Source organism: Cupressus sempervirens, chromosome 1 (assembly GCF_028749045.1).
Source record: "Cupressus sempervirens isolate cs-2001-9-10 chromosome 1, ASM2874904v1, whole genome shotgun sequence".
Lineage (NCBI taxonomy): Eukaryota > Viridiplantae > Streptophyta > Pinopsida > Cupressales > Cupressaceae > Cupressus > Cupressus sempervirens.
The window spans coordinates 483088216-483106574 of record NC_143118.1 but is presented as its reverse complement, the minus strand read 5'-3'; the positions used below and the strand labels follow the sequence as shown (position 1 = coordinate 483106574).

The window sequence follows — 18359 nt, the reverse complement described above, 5'->3', positions numbered from 1 at the left end:
TCCAAAGTTGATTAGCAACTGTTGGCATTGGTTTGAAAATCCACCAGCCCATTGTTGGGGACGAATCTGGGCAAGAGTTATTGAGTAGGAATAAATATATTTCTAAAGTTGATTCCAGATTGCACCAGTCTGATATTATTCATTCAAATCAATAATCATATCTCTTTGGGAGCAGGCAGACAGTTGTGAGTGCAAGAAGGAACCTTGGAGGTGTGCATTAAGTAAAGCAGATTTCCTCGATGAGTATCTTTCAAGCATTACAAAGGACACAGGCAGTAATTTGTATAGAGAAATATAGGCAGCAAATCTTTCAAAATCTTCAGTTTTAATTAGGTAGTAACGAAGATCATCTCCTATGCCAAATCTGAACTTTTTGAACTTAAGAATGTCTTACCTTGAACGGCTAGCAAGCTATTTATGGTAGGAGACGGTTGGAGTCATCAGGAATTGGCTTGAGCAGCAGTGACATTGATTTGAATGTAAGTCCAGTGCCAACAATGTTAAAGTCTGATTTGCAAACCAGAGAGAAGCGTATGATGGTGTTTAATGCTGAGTGTTTGGGGTCAAATGTATGAAATTGTAACCACATTAACCCTTTCACGACAAATGTTTGACAAAATGCATCCAGGGGAAACAACAAGATCTTGGTAAAGATTAGCAGAGATCTTGGAGAGGCTTTCGTGTAGGGAATAAACATCTTCTAAGCAGTGTATAATTTTAGTGATTACATTTGGTGTCACAAGTGAGCACTTTTGAACATTCACTTGCACAAGCAGGTAGTCTACCTATGGGAAAAATACAGGGCTAGGATAAAATCATGAAAAATATTATGAAGCGACAACAATTAGCCCAGAATTTTGAACCTGATTTAAGAGCAGAGATACTGGATATGTATGGAGAGTATAAAAAACTTCCGAGTTCAGAATGACTTATTGTTTAGTGATTATATGGATTTTCATCCAAAGCAGCAAAATAAGACTGATATAGAAAAAAAGAAGTATTTGGAATTCGTTTAGGATCTCCTTGCAAAAGATCAGTGTAAAAATGTGTATGAAGAATTTAAAGTAGAGCAAAATCATCTAATATAGGGTCTTGAAAAAGAAGATAAGTCAACTACCATTGATTTGCAGCCTTCTTGTGATCACGTAGAAGATGCTACACAGGGTGCAAGTTTCTACTTTGGTGATTTGGAGGTTAGTTTTGACAAGCGGGTTGATGAGGTAGGTTGCAAACGAGGTAATAGGAGGTTGGGGTCTTTGAATGATCAACCTTTATATACAAATGATAACATGGAAACACTTTTGCCTTTGCATACAAATCAAAAGAACAGGGGACAAGAGGCATATGATTTTGAGAGGGGTGATGAACCATATGTTTCTTACGGCCATGACATAAATTTAGAGGAACAATCCAAGATGACACTGCAAGACGATGACCCGCTTCAACATGACAACAATAAAATGCATACCTTAAAGAACCAATTGAAGTGTAGTGAAGACACGGTTGTGGCATCTTTGGTACATTATGACAACACTCACAAGATGGTTGAGGATCTTTAGAGGAAGGTTTAATGGGAAGTGGAAGGAGATTGGCTTGTCACTGATTTGCAAGTAGTCAAAACAACTCTTGAAACTATGAAATCAGATTATTTATGTTTGCTTTTCGACAGGGATTATATTTAAGGTTGCTGAAATAGATGTTGATCAATCAAATAAAGGAAGGAATGAGATTATGAGGCTCAACAGGGAGCTTGAGTATGTTCATGAGGCATTGGATGATACTCAGTTTTCTCTTCAGGAGGTAGAAAATCAGATTAGGATTGCAAATCATTTTCGGGAACATGACGGTCAAAAGAAGCAGGAGTTTTGCCAAGAAGTAATTGATGAACTTGAAAGCATTCAACAGACGTATGACTTGGATAGTTGCCCCAAATGACCAAGTACCAAAACTTTAGATCACATTTAGCTTGAAGTCAACCCTTTGTTCGAAGTGTATGTTGATTGGACTTCCGATAATCCCCTTTTTGAGTTGGTCGAGGGAACTTCTTTTGATTGTCTTGCAGAGGATGATCTTGGCCCAAGAATATTGGATCCAAATACAATTCCCAGCAGTGAATCTTGGTCACGAGATTGGTGTGGTGAATCGACTACGTTCGCTCGCCTTTTTATCAGCCCAAATATGGTTCCCGATTTCAACCCATACAGGAGTTGGATGGATTTCATACATCAGCCGTTGAATAGATCTTGGTGGAGTGTTGTTGAGAGTTATGTTTCAATCACAGGGAGTGTTTTTTCAGCTTCATTCTTATTCATAGCACCTGTGTACTTGGGGATTCTCCAGATTGATGACGACAATATAATATTTGTTATGCCCTTGCTTTTGTTTTCAGCTTTCAAACAACTCGTCTCTTACATCATCTATTTAAGTTGGGTCGTCACCATCTATTGGGTTATACATAGCTCCTGGATACATTTCTACCTCATCATATTAGCTGGTCATGACAACAGGGTTTGGGATCTAGGTGTTGTGTGTATGTAGATATGGCTTATTAAGGATTTTGTTGTAGTTCTACTCAGTTTAAGACTGGATGCGATGATAATCAGAGTTGTACAGTCTATAGGTGCAACGATATTTCATAGATTTAAATGGGATCCAGGGATCTTGTTGATGGATGAGTTGCAAAATGACACCTCGCTTCACAACGTGGCCTGATTTTTTTTCAGATTGGGCTACAAGGCTACCTGCAGATTCATATGGGATCCGAGTACGGATTGAGGAGGGAAGATTTGTAATGCCTCCTTTTTGGGACATTAGAAAAGTTAAAGACATTCATATAATACTAAAATTGACTTTGAGAGCGTGACTCAAATTATAGAAGGTCAATTTAATATTATAAAGTGGGCTAAAAATGACGAGGAGAGATAAGATGAAAAGCTAGGAAGGGAGTCAAAGAGTCACAACTGTGAGGATAAAAGGAAAAGAGACTCATCCATTTAACATGCTTGGTTTATGATTCAGATCCTAGTTTACCCAGTGTGAGGACGTAGCCCCTCATGCTATTGTATAATGCAATAACCTGTTTTAAGGTATTTTATGAGAATCTATTGGTTTCCATATTATTGTTCCATAATACATCTGCCTATGTTTAAGTTTTGAATATTAGTTTTGAGGAAACAACCGGGTAAATATCTATTCCGATATTTCCTATGGTTTATATTACTGGTTTTTTATAATGCAACTTCATATGTTTATCTTCTGAATATTATCGTGAGGAAGAAATCAGGTCAATATCTATTTGGGATATTTCATATTAGGATTGGGATCATTAGAGTATAAACAAAACTTACCATAGTGTCTCTTCTGATCGAATAGATAGATCCGCTCCTAATTGACTATTGGTAAGCATACTTATATGTGATCAAATCAAGAGATATGGACCATTGAAATACATAAATAGTTCTATCTCCACAATACGAACTCCAAAACAAAATCAGTGATATAATCTTCAGGATTCATAACTCAAATCTGAACATTCAAATTAGTGCATATAAATTGTGATTGCTATCATTTACATGGTATTAGAGCCTAGTTCCTTTGAAGAAAGCTTTATCGCTCAAGGAAGATTCTAAAGACCTGAATACAAGGATAACAATGAAGGATCGACTCCTGCAATATGAAGGATCGACTCTTGCAATAGAAACCGTCGAAGGAAAATATATAAAATTGTGCTGTCATTGATTGGAGACCATTCTATAGTGTCATCCATGATGTCGTGGGTGCAATGACCATTGATTATTATTCCCAAATATGGAACTTTTTGTTGAAGTAGAGAAGTTGGAAATGTGAATATTCAAGCTGAGTATTGGTTTGTTGAGGGAAATATATACAATCGTCCTTGAGCATATAAGAGTTGGGTCCTTCACTAGCACAGCTACTTGTTATGAGAAGTCACAAACTATTCAGTTGATTGGTTGCTCCGTTACTTCTAGTTATTGAGAATGATTTGAATGCACAGATTCCGCGTGGGTACAACAAAACAGGAGTAGGAAGATGGATACATGCTGAATAAAGTTATAACCACCATGCAAGGGATTTGGTGACATCACATTATTAAATAAGTTTAGAAAGGGCATCTGCAAAGCTGTAGGTCTGAACCATGTGGTTGGATGTGGAACATCACACTAAGGGAATGCGGGACTTTAATTTTCGTTCACCATAATACAGAGGAGGCTTTAAAATTAAATGTTGAACTTGCATAAGCATTTTCATTATCATTGGGGAGCTCACACTCTTCATCAATGAAGGAGATGGATCCTTAAAATAATTCTAGATGATACATTACTCAAATGCATACATGTGAAATAATCGAGGCATTGGGTCATCCAAACATTAGTGTACACCGCTTACATAATTTCTATCATGGACTCTCTATATTGGTGTGACTACTTGATGGTTAAGAGATCATCTTGAAAACTATTTTTTCTTTCGACAATATCCGTCTAACGTTTTACTGTATAAAGATTTTGTTTATAGCAAGATAATATAATATGGATTTAAGATTCATTTGAGTAACAGAGGCATGGGAGAATGCTAGCATGAATAAACCACCATCAACATTGAATTTAAGAAGGCAGTTTGTGTTTGTATCTACTCTTTGTGTTTGGGGCTGCAATTGTGTAATGTCAAGATTATTGTCTTGGATCTGATAATCTCTCAACATCTTTGACAATACAAATATTATAAGAGTTGGAAGGTGACTCTCGATCTGTGGTGGTCTCTTGAACAGCGTGATTTGTCTTGCATCAAGGTTTGTTGTGAATCGAATTGTAGCTGGTGAATTTTACTGATGTTGTAGTTCTTTCAATTACAAACTTTTGGGAAGGAAGAAAGAAGCAAATTGCATCAAGAAGGATGTTGATGGGGATCTTGAAATAAGGATGATTCTTTGCAAAGAAGAAAAAGAACATTAATTGATATTGTTATTTCATATAACTTCATTCAGACAAATAGTTTGAATAACCGTGTATACACACACACACACACACACACCAGCATGATTTACATAGTGATATGTATATATACATGTCAGTGCATTCATGTATGCTCTATGATAATCTGAAATCAAAATCTGAATATTTCTGATGCATTTATATATATTTCAGTTGATACAAGTTCACATATTTGATGGCATTATCGGCATGATTGCTGATGCCAATCCTTGAAAGATTATCGGCCTGTTTGTAAGTACCCATACTGAATTAGCATTATCAAGTTCCATGTGCTGGCAATGCACAGTATTGAATTGGTGATTATATACACCAACCACCATTAGCATTTGTTATACGTTAACTAACAAATGATTAGATACAATGGTGAATGGTCATGTCTCTAATTAGAGACATGCCCATTCACCCTGAGCGTACCTAATCATATGTTATATATATTAAAACGAACTCATTCTTGTTGATATAGAAATCAATTAATATCAAGCAATACAGTTCAGTGATGAGAAGCATTCCATCACTTCTGAAGTCTTGGACATGCATATGTAAAAGTTCTGCCATATATTGCATTGATCAACATTGAAGATTAAAATCTGCAACATATCAATATTGAATGAGTAAGATTCTGAAGAACAAAATTCATTTTATAAGTCTGATATAAACTTAGCAAAAACTTGACATGGTACCAGAGCCAGGTTAAGCAACGATCAGATTAAGTTTAAGAATTCAGATTTATACTTTGAATTACAGTCGCATATTAATTCTTCTAAAGATGTCAAACATGATAAGATTTGAAGACCATCTTGCAAATGTTGACAACTTTGCATCCTAGAAACTTCGAATAATAATGTTGGTAAAAGAGAACAAGTTAGAATCTTTTGTGAAAGAAGAAAAAGAAGAACCAAAAGATGATCCAAAGAAAACTCAATGGATTGAGAACAATGAGAAAGCCATGAAAATTATAGTGGATGCAGTTCGGGATCATATAGTACCTATTGTGGCAAATATGAAGCAACATATTGCATGTTCAAAGTCCTTGAAAATGCATTTGTAGTTAATAATACTGGCAGAAGACTTACCCTTAAGAGACAAATGAATCATATAAGCATGAATAAAGGAGAATCAGTAAATGCTTTTTTCATGAGAACCATTGAATTAAGAGATCAATTGGCATCAGTTGGATACGAAATTGACAATCAAGAGTTATCTCTAATATCATTAGGACTACCAAATTCATGGGAACCATTTGTACAGGGTATAAGTGCAAGATCTAAACTTTCAAAGTTAGATCGATTAAGATCCGATTGTCTTCAAGAAGATTCGAGACAGATGACTAAAGGAAAACAAAAACCTATAGATGAAGACTTTCGTGTTCTCAATACCAACTCTCACAAGAAGGTTACGAAGAAAAACCTTAAAAGAAAAGGAAAATTTCATGGTAAGGGATTTTCAAAACAAAGGAAAGCCTTGTCCAAAATTCAATGTTTCAAATGCGATTGATATGGACATTATGCACTAAATTGCCCTGATTGATCAAAACTTCAAGCATCATTTGCTAAAACTGATAAGTCAAATGAAGATCAAGATCCTGGAAAGTATGCCTTCTACTCAACTTTGTCTAGTCAAGTGTCAAACAAATCCAACACATCAAAGGATATCAAGACAATTTAGAAAGCATGAAAATAGAAATAGATGAAGTTACAATTGGAGATGATTTTGCACATTCTGTGAAAGGGATTGGGACCTGCCTATCAAACTTAAATCTGGAAACACTATTCAACTCTTTGGAGAATTATATGTACTAGGTATTAATAGAAACGTTATATCTATATCAGCCCTTGAAGATGATGGATACAGAGTTACATTCATGGAAGGTAAAGTACTAGCATGGGCAAAAAATTCAACTATAAAGAAGGCTCAAACCATATGTATGAGACAAGGACTATTATATGAACTTTGCACTAAATCAAACCATGCTCTTATTCATGATACCTTAGACTTCAATGAAATCGGGCATTAGAGGTTAGGTCGTATAAACTTTTGTGCCCTAAACTCCATGAGGAAGTTAGTAATTGGACTACCTAAATGAAGTCAATTTCATAGGGAAACTTGTAAAGGTTGTGCCTAGGGGAAAAACCATAAAAAAAATCATTTCCTATTAGTTTGAGTGAAACTAAAGATGTTTAGAATTAATACACTTTGACCTGTGGACCCATGTCGACAACATCCATGGGAGGATTCTTGTACTATTTGATATTTATTGATGACTTCTCAAGGAAGACATGGATATACTTCATTGAATGTAAGGAATCAGAAGAGATTCTTAGAAAGTTTAGAGAATTCAAAGCTATCATTGAAAACTTCTTTAGAAAGAAAATCAAAATTCTAAGAATAGATAATGGGAAATAATACACTTTTGAAATATTCAAAGAATTCTGTTCAAATGTTGGGATTAAGAGGTAGTTCACAATTCCTTAGAACCCTCAATAGAATGGGGTTGCCGGAAGGAAAAATAGAACTATTGTAGAAGCTGCTAGGGCTATGATATATGATCAAAATTTAAGTATGTCATTTTGGGTTGAAGCCTCTAATACAACAGTCTACATTTGAAACATATGTGCTCACTCACACTTGGACAACAAAACTCCTGAAGAAGCCTTTTCTGGTATAAGACCGAGGATTAGTCATTTGAGGATATTTGGATGTCCTGTTTATATCCATGTACCTAAGAGAAAAGGACAAAATTAGAACCTATTAGAAGGAAAGGAGTTCTTATTGGTTATAGCGAATCTGCAAAGGGTTACAGAGTATACATACCTAGACAAAATCAAATAGAACTCAGTAGAGATGTCATATTGAAGAATACATTGCTTTTAAAAGAGCGAAAGGTTCAAATGAAATAGAGATGTATGATACACCCAAATCCATAGAAGAGGTTCCTACTCCTGAGATTCAGAGGGAGTATCCTAAAGAGACTTCAAATGAAAATGAGATCCTTCCAAAGATTCAAGAAGAGAATTTTGACAATAATCCTAAGAGCCCTTTTTGGGAAAGAAAGATAATAAAGGAAGGGGAGCAATTTGCAACACCTAAAGGGACATTCAGAGAGAGCAAAAGACCTCGCAAATTAAAAAAGACCTCGCAAATTAACATACAATGCATTAATGTGTGAGATTCCTAACTTTGAAGCTATGGAGCATCAAGTTTGGAAAGATGCTATGTAGAAGAATACTAGTCAATACTAAAGAATGATGTTTGGGATATAGTTCCTAGACCTAAAGTGAAATTTGTTGTTATCCAAATGGCTCTTCAAAGTTAAGTATGTTGTAGATGACAACATTGAAAAACATATGACACATATTGTAGCTAGAGGATTCTTTGAAAAGGAAGGAATAGACTTTGTAGCAACTTTTGCACCGGTTACTAGATATACCTCAATTAGAGTAGCTATAGCCATTGTAGTTGCCAAAGGTTGGAAAATCCATCAAAAGGATGTAAAAGTTGCCTGTTTAAATGGAACTATTGAGGAAGAAGTATATTTGGAGCAACTTGAAGGCTTTGTGATTCATGATGCAGCTACTTATGTTTGTAAATTGAAGAGAGCTCTATATGGACTCAGACAGGTTCCTCGAGCCTAGTATGAAAGGATTGACAAATACCTACAAAGTCTTGGATTAAAGAATGATGTTGATCCAAATCTTTATTTTAAAGTGATTAATGGTGATATGTTGATTTTAATCCTTTATTTTGACAACCTTCCTGATTACAGGAGAAGACCACCTCATTAATCAGTGTAAGAAAGAATTGGCTTCTGAATTTGACATGAAGGACTTGGGATTTTTCATTATTTCCTTGGATTGGAAGTCCAACAGAAGTCAAGGAATATCTTTTTAAATCAAGAGAAGTACACTTGATATTTTGAAAAGATTTGGAATGTGGAACTATTGACCTATGTCAACATCTATGGAAACAAATTTACACAAACTAAAAGAAGAAACTGCCGAATCCAGACTAGTAGATCCTATCATATATTGATAGATAATTGGATCTCCAATGTACCTTGTGAACACTCGGCTAGATATCTGCTATGCCACGAATGCATTGAGCTAGTTAATGTGTGAACCTTGAGAAGTACGTCTTGTTGGTAAGCATATATTGAGGTACCTCTTGGGTACCATTGGGTATGGAATTAAATACGGGAATATCAATTTGGAATTGCATGGACATATTGATTCTGATTGGGCTGTAAGTGTGACAGACCTGAAAAGCACATCAAGATGTTTTAGTTTAGGATCAACTATGATCTCATGGATTTGCAAGAAGTAATCTTCACTTGGTCAAAGTTCAACTGAGGCAGAATACATTGCAACAATAATGGGAGAAAGAGAAGCAATGCGGCTTTGAAAATTGCTTGTGAGTTTATTTGGTGAGCCTTTGAAGCCTACCATCATTCACTATGATAACCAAAGTTTGCATCAAGTTATCCATGAATCTGATATTTTACAGGAGATCAAAACATATAGAGATCCCTTACCATTATGTAAGAGACATGGTAGAAAGGAAAGTAATTCAGTTGGACTATATTAATACTAGTGGTCAAATAACTGACATTCTCACCAAGCCTCTTCCCAGAGTGAAAGTTGACCACTTCAGAAAGAAACTGGTATGGTTGAAATGTAAGATTTTGAGATTGAGTCTCAAAATTGTAAATTTGTATTAATATAAATAATTTTTTTTAAAGTGTAAACTCTTTTGTCATATGTGTGAATCTATGACTTATGGGCCTACCTTATGCACATTATTGAAAGGTGACGATCTTTTAATAATGAATTGTTGAATCTAACATTATAAGTTGACGACTTTATAATGATTAGATTACTATTATGATGAATATCATGAGGCTTGATATTCATGGACATGTCATGATAATTAATTGGACATATTGATAGATGCCATGAGACTTATCAGCTGAAGATCATTATGTTCTCTTGTCATGGTAGATATTATGAGACGTAATATCTATGGATACACCATGATATGTTATGGTAGACATCATGGGACTTGATATCAGTGCACATAGCATAACTTAAATATACATATAAGAAGAATATCATGTGACTTGATGTTATAAAGCATATTATATCTTTTGATATCACGAGATAGGTGATATCACTTTGAACTTATTGAAATATATATTTTTGTCTTCCCAAGCTAAGAGGGATTGTTAAATCATATAATATCGTTCAAACAAATACTTCGAATAAATGTATATGTATACACACATACCAATATGATTTGCATATTGATATGTAGATTTACATATCAGTCTATTCATATATGCTCGATGATAATCTGAAATCAAAATCTGAATATGTTCGATGCATTTATATATATTTCAGTTGATACAGTTCACATATTTGATGGCATTATCAGCATGATTGCTAATGCTGATCCTTGAAAGATTATCAGCATGTTTGTAAGTACCAATACTGAATTAGCATTATAAAGTTCCATGTGCGGGCAATGCACAGTATTGAATTGGTGATTATATATATCAACCACTGTTAGCATTTGTTATATGTTAGCTAACATATGATTAGATACAATGGTGAGTGGTCATGTCTCTAATCAGAGACATGCCCATTCACCCCCAACGTACCTTATACATATTCAAAGGAACTCATTCTTGTTGATATAGAAATCAATTAATATCAAGCAAGATCTGAATATCAATACAGTTCAGCGATTAGAAGCACTCCATCATTTCTGAAGTCTTGTACATGCATATGTAAAAGTTCTGCCATAAATTACACTGATCGACATTGAAGATTAAAATCTGCAACATATCAATATTGAATCAGTAAGATTCTGAAAAACAAAATTCATTCTATAAGTCTGATATAACTTAGCAAAAACCTTACAGATATGATGCAAAATTGTTCAAAGATATAAGAATGAGAATTTTACATTGTGGGGGGAATAATATCCAATGTTACATTCCGCTATTGTTTAACAAATGCTTGTTTGGAGGCAATTTTCTGATTTGATGCATATGGACCTTCATTGGAGCAACTTGTATCGAAGATATTGATAAGCAGAAAATAATTAATTATCCTTGAATATTATATCTATTTACTCATTGTAGTCTCTCTTTTGTATTTCTATATGTACTATAACGAGTTATTTGCCTTGATCTTTTCATTTGTCTTCAAGGATGTTGTTATAGGAAAAGAAGAATGTTGCATTAAGTATGCTACCGAGGCATCGTAGAGGACTCAATCGTAGGGTTGTAGCTCCAAGGTTGTTTTGGATCTTAGTCATATGTTGATCATACTAGAAGATGTGAGTCTATTAAAACAAATTGTCATTCTATAACAAGAGGGGGCAACTAAAGGATCTAATTTAATTGATCTTTTAGGATAGACAAATACTTTAATGCTTATAGTCATGGGACCAAGTTGATGGTTGAAACATCTTCATAGAAGAGGAAAATAGGATTACATTAGAAGCAACCTTGGACGAGGAGGTCAAGAAGTTGACAAATGTACTTGGAGCTTTAGAAGGAAGCCAAATTAGCATGAATGCTTGATGCAGCCAAATCTGAGGATAAATCCATAGTTTATTACATTCACTCAAGTTACTATGGAATCAGATAAGTACACGTGTGTTTTGGGAAATTGCTCTTAGTAAAATAATAAATCATGTAACAAATGATGAGTCCCTCAGAACAAAATATTTTCCATGATTGGAGTATATGAATAGGATATGCCTTCGTGAGAGAGGGAGCAAACTAAGCATATACATCTATTGACATCCAATGATATTGATTCAGAGGGAGTAGACCATGTCGAGATGGTATCTCTAACTTTTAGTTGAGGTACATTTTCATTGAAGAACAAAAGGTTGACATTCTTGCCAAGCCTCTTACTAGTGAGAAGTTGTGTACTTCTAAGACAAGCTTGATACATTGGAGAATGAGGCCTTAGCTGAAATGGAACTTCAGCATCAATGATCTATTTGTATCCTTGCATATTCTTTCCTTTGAGAGAAAAGTTCGAGGTGAAAGCCATTGTTGTCACCTTATGGATTGAGCCATAATGGATCCACCCTCTGATATGATTCATGGTGGATGTCGTGTGTGTCACCATGACAACACCACATGAGAGAATTTGTGGTGACTCCAAGTAAAATCTTTTATTGTCATATATGTGACTCTATGACTCTATGGGTCCCCTGTGTACATTATTGAAAGATGACGATCTTTCAGATAATATACACATGTATCTATCATTGAAAGGTGACGACTTTACAATTTTCACTATCATGACAAATATCATGCTAACTTTATATTCACGGAAATGTCTTGATAGTTACTATCTCTTAGACTTATTGATTGGTATCATGCTGACCTGATATTGGTTGTGTATCAATATGGTCTTCTTGAGATAATCATGGTGGATATTATGCGACGTAATATTTGTGGACATGCCATGACATGTTATGGTAGACATCATGTGACGTGATGTCAGTGCACATACCATAACAAGGATATGCAAATGTCATGTGACTTGATATTCTGTATATTTCTTGATATCACGTGTTAGGTGATATCTAAATTGGTTTACACTTAGTTACCTTCCCTAGCTAAGAGGGAGTGTTAAGATATGGTAGTGTCAATCAAGGTTCAAGGATAAATATGGGGAACTGATATACACACAGACATAACCAATATTATTGCCATCAACATTATCATCCTTGTAATTAACTTGTGTCCATATCATACTAAGTTGAAGTTTGAACCTTGTCTCTTGAATCATACTTCGTAACTTTCCATAAATTGACCACGCATTAAAATCTTGATTATGCTCCATGCAATATTCCTATGTTCCTCGGGGATGCGTACTCAGCCTAAAACTAGGAGTTTCAGAAACAGGGACATCTCGAGGATGGGGGGACGGGTATGGGACGTCCCCCAGCTTTCCCCAAAAAAGGTAAATTATTGGGGGACGTCTTTGAAACTTGGGGATGGTTGGGCAAGCTGTCCCCCATACGGAAAGGCGACGCCTAGACGTCCCCCAACCATACCGGGTACGGCCAGCCATTTTTTATTTATTTTTAATGCAAAAAAATTAAAAAGAGAATATTAAAAAATAATTTTAAGGCTCCTTACTACGTCACCGAGGTGGGCCCCACCCCTCCAAATGTGGTAGAGGCAGAATAGGAGCAATAGTCTGCTTCATTTTTCTATGTTATGTTTTTAATGTTGAATGTGAACATGATTATGATACATTGATACTCATTACTTAATGGCAGCCCTCTAGCCTTCCCCGTACCGGAAATTTGGGGGAACATAGCAATATTCAGATCAACATCTATGGTTGTTTGATTAATTAACAAACCCAGATTAAGATCCATGTTTGTAGTATTTTATTAGTTTATTCTATAACACCCAATTAGGATTGGGATCATTAGAATATAAACTAAACTTACCATAATGTCTCTTCTGATCGAATAGACAAATCCACTCCTGATTGACTATTGGTAAGCATATTTATATGTAAATCAAGAGATATGAACCATTGAAATACATAAACAAGTCTATCTCTACAATACAAACTCGAGAACAAAATCAGGGATATAATCTTTAGGATTCATAACTCAAATCTAAACATTCAAATTAGTGCACATACATTGTGATTGCTATCACCTGCATATAAGATAATCAAATCAGTGTTCTAGAAATTTATAAAATCACAGTTTGATATAAGTTGAACAATCATTTACAACAAATAATATCATTGTCAAATTTTGCTCCCCCATTTCAGCCTCCAAGTGCAATCTCTAGCATTCTAATTTCTCCTCATCAGTCAACAGAGGGCAATCTTTGACTCCGTGGCATGCAACACCTAAAAAGTGTGACTTCACCCTTATATAGCTGCCCTTAAAATCATCTAGACAAACATAGCAATCCCACACCCTAGCCCCTCCTGCATTCCTTTTACTTTGTTGCCTAGGAGTGACATATTGGAGAAAATATTTTTTTTCCATTGAAAGAACCCTTTGCATATTTGCTCATGATGGTGGAAGGGCATTTAAATAAATCAGTTTAGGCTCAGCTTCTTTACCAGTTCCACTACTAGCAATATCACCCTCAACCACATATTCATCACCACTACCACTACTACTTAAGTTGCTGCTCATTGTGCTTTGTTTGAGATTTAAATATGCAATGAAAATATGAATTGAAACAATGAAAAAAAGAAAAAAATCAGACTATCAAGATGCAAATCTATTTAAAAAATGAAAAATGGAAGCATAAAGACTTTCATACTTGGTGCACAATAGGGGAAGCTCAAACCCCTGCACAAGCTCTTGGAATAAAAAAAACAACTCCTCTTCTTGCAAAATGAAAACCTCAGCCTGCTGCTATAAACTCAAAACAAATAAAAATGTTGTACATGGCTATATGTGGTCATTTTTGACCTTTTAGGGCAAGTTAGGGCAAGTGGAGAGGCGGGCCCCACTAGACGCCCAAACACATGCAAACAAATTTAACTTAAAAACTCTTTTTTTTTTGTTTTGTTTTTGTCGTTGCTTTTCATGGAGGACAAAAAACTTTCCCTAGGACGGTTGCAGGACCTCTGTGATGTCCCCTTCCATCCCAGGGATGAGCGCCCACCCCTCCTTTTTCTGGCGGTGCCTTGGGGACGTCTCACCCATTTTTTGAATTTTTGGGGACAGCTGGGGGACGTCCCATACCTGTCCCCATGTCCTAAGGATGTCCTTGCTTATGAAACTCTCTTTTTGGGCAGGGACGCATCCTCAGGGTACGCAGGATATAATTTGTCTGTACTCAAATGAATTGTTGTGGTGCAATTTATAATGCCATAGTGCATTCAATAAGAATCTGAACACTGAAAGAGATGCCATAATATAGCTAACAAGAAAAGGCGAAGTAAGATACCATAATATGATTAGTCTTATCATGTTTCAGATTTAAAAACATAATGAATTGTGATGCTCCCTAATCAAATCTTAGTGCAGAGCATATAGTTACAATGCATGTCGTATGACTTAGATGTAGATGCAAAGCATATTGTTAAACTTGTAATCATAACATCATGAATCGTGATCATACCATCATATATTTCAAGTTCAACATCATATATTCAAAACATTAAAATTAAATCATGATTCATAAGAATAAGTATTCATCTTCTTCTTCTTCTTCTTCTCCTTCTCCTAGTTCTTCAGCATTAGTTGACTCAACAATAGAGCTAAGGCCAATGGGATCAGTAGCAACAATAATAGTATGGGCATCAAAATGATTAATTGAAAGCCAAGAAGCAAAAGCATCCTAGTTAGCCAACTCTGCATTTACATCCCACCTCTTTGTCTCCCCTTCTTTGTATTCTTTAGTCTTGTGCAAGAGGAGTGCAAGTTGTAATGCAAAAATACCTAGTTCCCCACTCTTTTTGATTGCAACCTATTGCACTTCATTGAGTGGATGAAAGGATATGTGCTCCAATTTCTTTCCGAAGCAGATGAACTATCAACCTTTGAAGACATGACCAAGTAAACAATTAAAATCAAATTAAATTATGTATCTTGAATCTTAGAAATTCTAGCAATTTATGAAGACAAAGTAATCTAATAGTAATTTTTAAAAAATTAAACTTACTTGTGGTATCACTTTGATTGCAAGGTGCTGTAACGTTTGAAGTCTTTGGGCTTGAAGGTATGACCAACTATGAGCATCCTTCCTAAACCAATGAAAAAGAGCATCATTTCTTAAATTTTTTGCATCCACTAACTGTATGGCTCATCCGTAATCAAATCTTGCATATCATCATAAGGAAAGAGTCTTTCAAATGCTGCCTTATATCCATTAGACACTTCTAAATCTCTATATGGTGGTAGCCTTCTTGGTAGATTAGTATATTGGGCACTATCGTATTTGGGCGTCAATGCATAGAAATGTAGCCTTAATGGTAGATTAGTATATTGGGTGTGATAGTATTTGGGTGTCAATGCATAGAAATGTAGAGAAGTGGTCATTTTGTTCCATCGTTCTACAACAATTGCTTTTGTTTGAAGGTCTCTTGAGGGTCATGCTCTTCTTCATTTATAATTTGCTCGATCTTCTCAAGCATTGAGTCTATGCCACCATAGATCTCTCCAAGGCAAGGCCTATCCATGACAGTGTACCTAAACATGATCATAATGGGTTCGGTGAGCTTAATGAGATATTCCACACGTTCTCACCATAATTCATCCAATATCGTAAGCTTTATTTTGGATGCCCTCTCACTGTTTCTTTGCCTCCATATAGCCTAATTGTTGTTGATTGACATATTGGAGAGTCCTCTTTTAGTTTCTTAAGTCATCTCAAGACGACTACATTTGATGCAAAATGTCTCAGCAACCTGTATCATAAAGTAGAGTTAAAAAAATTACAACTATTAGATACATCAAAAAAGAACACATTACACAATTAAAAAATCAGAAATTGTAAGATACTATATTTTTAAAATTAAATTACTAACTTGAGTTCAAGTGCATTTATCTTCAACAACTCCAAATGTGAGAACATTGTGAATATCCCTTGAGTCATGTGTTAGTTTATGATGAACATCTAGATGTCCTTAGCTTCTTCATACACCTCCTTGATAAACTCAATACTCTTCCCAATCTTTTGTAGCATAAGATTGAGTGAATGAACTGCACAAGGTGTTCAAAAATATGATGGTATATCTCTTCAACCAACAAACCAACAACTCTACAATTCTTTGCATTGTCCATTACAACTTGGACAACGTTTCTAGCACCCACTTCTTCAATAGCAAAGATGAGAATATTAGCAATGAATTGCCCATCTTTAACTTGCCCCTCACAATCCACTGCTTTTCAAAAAACATTTCTCCTTTAGGGGACATGGCCGAAACATTGATCAATGGATGATTTCTAGCATCTTTCGACTTGTTTGAAACGATTGTTACCCCTATCTCAATCCACGAATCCTTTATGGGCTTCAATTGTCCATTAATCAACTTGACCTCTTGATCCAACAAAGTGGTTCGTACTCTCTCAAAACTAGGATTTGAATACCTTGTAGTAGCTTCATTAGCACTTCTCAACACCCTCTTGAAATATGGAGACCAAACAAGATTAAAAGACAACCCATTTGCATACAAGCATCTTGCCGCATCAATGTTAGCAATTTCCCTACTCCAATTTTGAAATGGAGTTTCTAGTGGTCCCTTTCTTTTGTGTGTATGGGGTGCTTCATTTTGAGAATCAGGGGTAGTTGAGGTAGTATAGAAGGGGTGATCTTCTATTACATCTATGGTGGATTTCATTTCCTTTGCTTTATTTTTAGTTTAGTTGCTACTTGCATCAATGGTATTTTGCCAAAGTTCTCTCTTCTACTTCCTCATGCTCTTGAATATATTTTAATACCAATGAATTTGGCACATGTGCATTTCTTTTTTCAGGACATTTGTTGACTCTTTTTCCAGTGTATCCACACAAATGACACGACACGAAAATATGAATTATTTCTTTCTACTTCACAACCCCGACATTTCCAACAAAAAGCACCACCTCATGAAAGAAGACGTACAATGTCCACATACTTCCACAAAGGATTATCAAAATGTGGTTCTATTCTTTGTTGGGTATTGGCATTGCCTATTGAGGATGAGGAAGATCCCATTTAAGTTCCTTTTCCTATGGCAAGAAATTGTATACCTGTGGAGAATGAAATTTTAGGGAAAACAATGGCTAGATCTTATTGGCAATGAAAGATAAATGAAAGAAATAAAAAACTTAAACAAAACAAAAAGAAAATTGAACAAGGACTTGCCAACTCCTTGCTGCTATTGTAGGCTTGCAAAGGTGTAGGAATGAGGCATACACACTTCAAGATAGCTCACAAACCAATCTTCCAACTCCTCCTTGCACAAACAAACTCTTGCTCAACCACCTATTTGCTCTTGCTCAAGACAAAATAACCTACTTGCACACCACAAATGAGTGTTAGAAGCCAACATAGGCCTTTGTCATTCACTTTTTAGGGTTAAGGAGCTCCAAAAATTATAAAATATGTAAAAAAAAAAAACTTTTCTGCCATTCACCTAGCCAATTCCATGCGGTTTTCTGGTGGTTCGACCTGTGGCATTCCAGTTCGCCCAGGTTCAATTTGGTTTGGGATCAGTTTGAATTGTTAAGCAAAATTTCAAACCTAGGTCGAATTTTCTTTGAACTGTACCTGGACCAGGTACTATTTCAAAGCTTGGCCAGGTCCAGAGGGCATATAGCCAAACCAGGGTAACTAAGCATTCTTTCAATGGTTGA

At 35.5% G+C, this 18359-nt stretch overlaps 1 protein-coding gene across 2 annotated transcripts in view; it reads left to right on the top strand.

Moving 5' to 3' along the window:
* TAP46 (2A phosphatase associated protein of 46 kD) overlaps nucleotides 1–18359 on the top strand; it is a 164517-nt gene that overhangs the window by 104429 nt on the left and 41729 nt on the right. The window lies entirely within an intron of this gene.